The sequence below is a fragment of the Anopheles aquasalis genome, chromosome 2 (assembly GCF_943734665.1).
Source record: "Anopheles aquasalis chromosome 2, idAnoAquaMG_Q_19, whole genome shotgun sequence".
Taxonomy (NCBI): domain Eukaryota; kingdom Metazoa; phylum Arthropoda; class Insecta; order Diptera; family Culicidae; genus Anopheles; species Anopheles aquasalis.
In genome coordinates, this window is record NC_064877.1 from 61860647 (window position 1) to 61868146 (window position 7500).

General features: G+C 45.5%; 1 protein-coding gene across 4 annotated transcripts in view; it reads right to left on the reverse strand.

Annotated features, from left to right (window-relative positions):
• Positions 1–6613: 6613 nt before the first annotated feature.
• Positions 6614–7500, reverse strand: part of LOC126581130 (uncharacterized) — a 16969-nt gene continuing 16082 nt past the window's right edge. For all 4 annotated transcript variants that reach the window (XM_050244601.1, XM_050244602.1, XM_050244604.1 and 1 more), the window contains exon 7: positions 6614–7500. This exon is cut by the window's right edge and continues 3593 nt beyond it. The gene's annotated coding sequence lies outside the window, so the exon portion shown is untranslated.

The window sequence follows — 7500 nt, forward strand, 5'->3', positions numbered from 1 at the left end:
CAATATCCTGTCGCATGACCAGGCCGGTTGCTAATCGACCATAATAGATGGCCACCGTGCCACCGAAAAGGGAAGCCAAGCTGACGGTTACAGGAAGCTACTGCATTGTGGCCAGCCAACCAGCTACCTTTTAGACTGCGGTGCCATTGACGAACTGAACTATTCCAATTACGAGAGAGGAATTCGAATTGGAAACAGAATATCCTGGATCGAGCTTCGAGCGTTTTCTAACAAATTCTTTTTTTTAAATTTAAATAAAACCTTTTCCAGGGCACCTTCTGCACCTGCAGCGTTCCATGCGGAGTGCAAAATCATCGTTTGAATTTATTTTATTTAATACCCACGGCCGGAGCTCACAACACCCGCACACATACATACTAACCAAACTAACAAAAAAAACGAACCAAGCACTCCCAACTGGTGCTCCAGGGAACAATGCTTTTCATAACAATTTTATGAAAATCTGTGCCCTACGCCGGGGACCTCCAAAACGGGTGGCAGCACAAAATCCAACCAAATCCTGCTCCACTCACACTGGTGGCGCACAAAGACCGGTGCATCGTTGCATTGCGTTCTGCATTTATTTATGAATGGTGCACAATATGCATCCAACTTATATGTGACCCTAACCTCCTCCCTCCCGGGGCGAGCGGCGGTGTCTACCACCCCTGCCCCATGTTTTCGGGAGTGTCCCCGGATGCAAACGATAAATAATGTTGCTCCGGAGGCGCTTCATAAACACACTGAACCCTGACTAGCTGGCTGGCTGGCTGGCTGGTTGGCTGGCCTGATGTCCTGTGGGTTTGGTGGGTGGTGTTGGTGCGCTGCCGACGCAGGATGACGCTCCCGGTCTAGGATCTTCGCTGTAGAAGAGAAAGAGCTACAGGGCTACTGGTGCGACCGGGGTGGTCGGCAGTAATACTTCATTGTTTAAAGGGTGAATGCTGATGGATGACGCGTGCAGACGACCTGCCGACCGGCTGTCCGTTCCACCCGATGATCCCGATCATTTATCGGTTTCCTTCCGGGTGATTAGTGTCTCCCATGCGGGCACCAACTACGACAACGACGTGCAGCAGGTCGGTTAGCTTTCTGCTTAGCAAACGAGCTTCGAGCCAGCTGGCGTTAATGTGTACCTTTGCTGCACTAATTGAAGCTCGTACGTAAAGGTATGCGGGACCGAACTCCTTTGCCGAATGGATTATTAGGTGGAGCAGGTGTGACGGTTGCATTCCATCACGGAGAACGGTACCCGCTGACGGATTGTTCCGGTGGCGAAGGGAAGTCGACGAAGTAATTTAATGTGTAAGCATAAGGGATGAGATTTTGTTACTTTTGTACTGGCAACGGCGTATCTACTGCTGGTGCTGTGTTGTGCTAGCAAACACATGACTCGTTCTCGTGCCCAGAATACCCGATGTTGTTCCTTCCAAGTAACAAGTCCTTTCCCGCAGGATGCGATGTGGCGTGACCGTAGCACCGGATGCACCGGATTATGCCATCGGGTCCAGCTTTAGCGCGGGCGCGCGTACACAATGTGAGTACAATGGAGTTTGTGTTCGCAATGTATTGCAGAAGATTCTTGGTAACCTTCGGTGCTCACGAGCTTCGTTTTGGGGAATTCTATGCTTGAGACTTCTTGAGATCTTCATCTCCTGTCCAAACAATAGTTCAATAGAGCAACATCATCGAGTGAAGGCGTGAGTTGAAAGATAACTAACTAGTAGGTTTAGAATGCACCATCAGTTTATTAAGGGGAGACTTCGGTATTTAATTTTTATTTGTGATACATGTTTTTAACATTTTTCCCTGAAAGCTGATCCTTTCAAGAGTATTGCGTAAAAGTTTTTGATCAATCGAGGAAAAACTGACAAAGATACAGATTTTTGAAAATCCGCATTTCATACAAGGCTAAACCAACGTTTTCAAAGTCCGTGCCCATCGTACCGTAAAAACTACTGGGCCGATCGTTTTGAAATTTTTTACACATAATTTGTACACTTTTTTCTAGGTAGTCCCGTCAAGATTTCATGAAAATTGTAGGTACTTTTTTTAAAACAAATCTTTAAAAATCGTGATTTTAGGCAAAATGACAAAATGCATCACTTTTTCAACTTCAAAAATCTGCCAAAAATCGAAAAATTGGATGTATCAACAAAACTCTCCGGGATTATCTAGATAAACTTATGAATATCGATTTGTATTTTTCTGATGACCCGTCACGCGGCTACGATGGGCACCAGAAAGAGTATCTTTTCGAAGACACGACTGCCTAAATTTGATGGTATGGATTAATTTTTCAATTAATATTGCTCAAAACAATATCAAATACTCTTCAAAAGTTGTAGATTATTATGTCATTTACTTGATAAATACAGTTGAATGGTTTCGTCACAAAAAATCGATAAAAACGGGCCTTTCTTGGCCCCAAAAAAAACCGAGGTCCCCCCTTAAATAGAGCAAACCAAGGAATATTTTCATCACGTCACTGTCCCAAGAAACCAGTCAAAGCAATTCAGTTAATACAATACGACTGTCTCTAAAATTGAAAATGAATGTTTCAATGAAGTCCACTCTAAAGCTCAACCGGAAACCACGTTTCCTGTCACGTCTTATCCATAGCAACCACTTTTCTCCTTAAGAGTAAGCCTCCAAAACAAAGGACACAAACAGTACTTTATCAAATCACTGCTTATCACGGCAAGACACTTCTTTTTTCATCCTCGAATGGCCTCCCAATGGACTGTCATCCTTTCGTTATCGCAACCGCCCTACGTCGCTGTCGCTGCAGCGTGATTTGTTCTCGATCGTGTTTAATTAGCCGAGGACCGCTCCACCGTGCCAAACGAATGGCTACAAATTATGGTCCTTTTTTTTGGCGCGTGTGCGCGTGCCTGTGTGTTTTTGGGGTTCCCCGAAACCCGTGACATTACCGAGCGAGCGAAAAACAGAGCAACGATGGATAGGATGGGCCTTTTCAACCAACAACTATAAAAAAAAACGTCCGCCAACATCCGCACCTGACGGGAGTTTTAATTAAATCATAAAGCACCGAGCGTTCCCCTGTATCCTGCAGACGCATCCTTCATCTGGTGGCACGAGGCACGGTGGTAGCCTAGGGGCCCGGTCGCGCCAGTTGGTCCGTTTGTCGGACGAGGTCTGCCCTCGGGGTAATGTGGCGGACGGATCCGAAATGCCTTTGAAGCCGCTTGGTACCGCTGCTGGACTTGACAAAAAACGAACGGCGAATTGCGGTGGACGCCCCGAATGTACCGAGGCCACTGTCACGGTAGCGGTTGCCGGGGGGAATTGTTGGTTTTCTACGAGGCCGATAAAGGTGAGGATGAGTTCAATTGTTATCCAGTGTGGGTATTTTGGATCGATCTGTTGCTAAAATCCGGTCTCATTCCATTTGATGAAAAGAATACACGAGAGCCTTCTGATGCGCTAAAAATATCTTCAAAAAGTATGCAATTCCAACGTGGAGCATATGCCCCAAAAAACGTAATTTGCGGTGCCACTGTTTGGTAGAAGAATCCCTTGCATTTAATGTATAAAAGAATTTTCTCCGATTCGAGGCTAAACAAATACGCCACCCATTGAACCATTCAACCTTCCCGGTAGAACTGGAATGTTGTGCAAACATTACCACGAACAATGCCGATACAGGCAAAAATTTACCGCACAAATTGGCCTCCCTTTCACCGCTAATTAATCGGGCTTCTGGTTGTGCGCGATCCCAAATTTCCTTTTTTTTCAGGAGAATACCCGCTTCTGCGAAAGAAGAAAAGCGGCATCATTCGACATTCGGCGGTCTAATGAAAGGAATTTGCCGAAAGGTTCCCAATTCTGTGTTCCGGCAATTGTTCTGTCAACGCTTCCAGGGGTGAGGTAAGCAGGCGATAGATATGAGGATGAACGTTGTGGGGGAAGCAATGGAACACAACGCAGCATCAAATCAGTGTACGGGTGTTGACACAATCACCGCAATTCATCCCATTCCTGCGAGCATCATTTATTCAACGTTCTCCACGTGGAACCACATCCAGCGTGTCTATTACACAACACAAAATGCAAAATTAATTCGAAGCCCTTCTACAGACCGGGCGACTGGGAACCGGAGGGGATTGTGATTCGATTACTAAACCACCAACGCCATGACAAGTGTAGTCATTATCATGTTATCGCCCTGTTCTGCTGTGAGGTCCGGCGCTATTAATACACTAACTAGACTTTAACCGTGCCCCCGCTGCTCCAGCGGTGTCGTTCATTGAAGAATTTAAAATGGAATAACCCATATCAGCCAGCTGTGGCTGGTCTCCGGACAGCAACACAATGATAAGAGCGCTTTGCGAAACAAAACGTGATAATCAATTTGTTGTTTGCCCGACACTTTTTTATTGCTTTATTTGCTAACCAAGAACCATTCATTTGTAACAATTTGCCAACCGCCAACCGCCGTGACGGTGACGGGGGAATCACGTGTTGCGGAGTTTGGTGTTTCGGTGATGCCCATTCCTCTTTCATTTATCGTGTTGCAGGGATTGCAATATGGATCGTGCTGCTACATTATTCATCCTATTAAAACCGAACTGGATCCATTTTGTAGCGATTACTGTGTCCATCGATGTTTATTCAATTATCGTGGCCTTCCGTGGGCCGCTCGATTCTGGAACTTTAATTTGCTAATTTTCACATCCCTCCTCTTAACCAGCGGTGTGAAATTAATGCCACTCTTTTCCGTGTTAATACCCGGACCCGGTGTGGACACCCAGTCCCTCGAACCGGGAACGGTAATTATATCACCGATAATAGATTACTAACTGGCCGGACGGGGTATCGCAAACATTTGATCTTTCGCCCTTTTTTTTAACGCGCCATCATTACCACACGGAAATTGAATTTAACTGACCAGCGCAATGGGGAGGCTGCTATCGGAGCAAACAGGATGGAGGTCCGCAACGACCGCCAAGCGGTTGTTTTGCTGGCTCATTATCAGTCATCCGGTTTTTGCTGCACCACGTGAATCGGCCCGTTGATTTGATTTTGGTTTTGCTTTTCATTGTTTTCTCCTGTTTCCAATGCGCTTCATTAGATAACAATTTCCTCTGACTGTGTAAGCCTGTGACCGCGTTCACATTGTATTGCTCTGGATTACAAAAAAAGGCCAATTAAATATCCCATATTTATTATTTAAAGCGTATGTTTGCTTGGTTATTGTTTAAGCAGCGTTTCCAGTTGGTTGGCATTAGCTTTTAATTAATTTGCTGTTTGTGCATGTTAACATTGAACATTGAATGTTAAAGTTGATGTCTTCGTTAAAGAACTGTTCGATAAGTGATATTTTTGACAAACTTATCGTAATTTTTAAAACGATATTCCATCCAGAAGCGTCAAATGATAAAGAACTGAACACAAACTGCATATAAAACACATAATATCAGTGACTAACATGCAGCGACTATGCACTAGAATAAAATAGAAAAGGGAAATAAATGAATCCGATAAAAACGCCTTCGAACATCGGTCACCGATGCGCAACCCCACAAGCAAAGGCACCGTAAGGTCGGGTGAAGCACTCAAACCGAACCGAAATGAAGCCATTCCGGACGCCCCTTTTTCAACCCGTGCTCCAGTTTCAGATGGCCAAATTCCGCTTCCTCAGGCACACATTTCCTACTACACCATAAATGTATTAACGGGATAAAAATTCCAAAAAACCACTCCACACCGGTCCACCGCAACCACATGGCACAGTTGCAGAAGAGAACGCGCAGTGGACAAAGTCACAGCCGGTTGGCATAGAGCTCGGAGCATATGCAGCATAATCACGTTTGACCACCGATCAACCGCGGAACCCCGTCACCGTGCGTGGTCCCCTAGCGCAGACCACGTTCCTCCCGACCCCGAGGGGTTTTTGTGGGCCCACAAGCAACGTTCCGTTGTTGACGGACCGCAACCACATTTGATCATGTGTTCTGATTGGCCATACTGGGTGCAAACGTATGTGCGATCGTTTGTTCGGGGGTGTGGTAGGGTTGCGTACTAAAAAAGTACATTACCTCATAATAACCAGTCTCCACTAGCGTCGGTCAACGATGCAACGTTCATCAGCAGCAGCCACACCGTCATCATCATGGGACGTTCGTTTCGTTTCGCGGTGGTTTATTACGTGCGCAGGGTTTTCCTTTTTTGGGGGTTTTGCAACGTGAACCCGGACCGGAAATATCCCCATTTTTCGACGGAGGTTCGTGCCCGATAATGTAGAGTGAGTAACAAATTTTAATGAATATTGATGATGGTTTTGTTTAAATGCTAATTACCTGTTGTACGCGACTGACCCTTTTCAGTGGCAGAGGGTGTGCTTCTGTGGCGTTGGAGGTGATGTTGTGGGATCTAAATTAGCTACGTTGCTGCGACAAAAACACGGAACTCACCCACAGCACAGCACAGCACCCCTAACAGCGAGGCTTCCATTCCGCACTTTCGACAGAGTTTGTGGTCATGAACCAGCGATAACGAGGAACAACACGGAGCATCGAGATGGTGAACGGGAGTTCTGGAATTTCACGCAAAAACAAATAAACACCTCGCAACTGCTTGTAGGTTTTGTTTCTGTCAATTTGTTTAATGTTCGCTTTGTTCTTTGCTTATCTTTTTACATGCAAGGCATTTATAGTTTGTTCACTTACGTAATCGTTAGCGTTCTAACGAAGAAGCAGAAGAGAAACAGATAGGTAATTAGGGCAAAAAGGTAAGGTAAGCGGATGCTGCTTTATGCATTATGAATGTGATGTTCGTACATATGCTCGTTTTGATATGTTCCAGGCTTTAATAATGGTTTTAGGGAAATTTAAAGTCTAAGCCGTACCAAGCCCTATCTCTCTCTACCATCCTCTACCACTTCTCATCTCTTCTCCCCCTCTCTCTCTCTCTCCCTAGCATATGATTAGAAGTTCAACATTATCGTTCAAAGGTATACTACTATTCATTTGTCTTCCTGTTAACGTCGACAGCACACATTGGCAATTGCCATTATGCTGGCAAAACAAATAGCGTAGATACCAGATAAGAGTAAAGAAGCCCTGATATAACAACATTACCTCGCGAATTCGTTCCACCAAACGAAGCTCCTGAAGGAATACTGGTAACCTCCGCAAAGTCGTCTATCATTTCGTTCCAGGTTTCACGTTCACGTTCAACCAAAAACCATCATCATGATGAGGCACACGCGGAGTTGCAAACGCGAAGGAGAGAACGCGTAAAACCCTCTGAGGTCTTTCTCTTTGTCCCTATCTTACTCACTGCCGGTTAGTGTATGGGGGGCGGTTTTCCCCGCCACACTAGGAAAGCCACACTGGCCATGATTGGCATCCTGCCATGCCATTTCTTACTGCTCTGTAGCTTCTTCTAGACCCTAGCTAGCTGCTCCTGTTCCGGGAGCTTTGTCGAAACAAAAACATGCATTCTTGTGACGCGGCACAATATAGAAACAGGCGA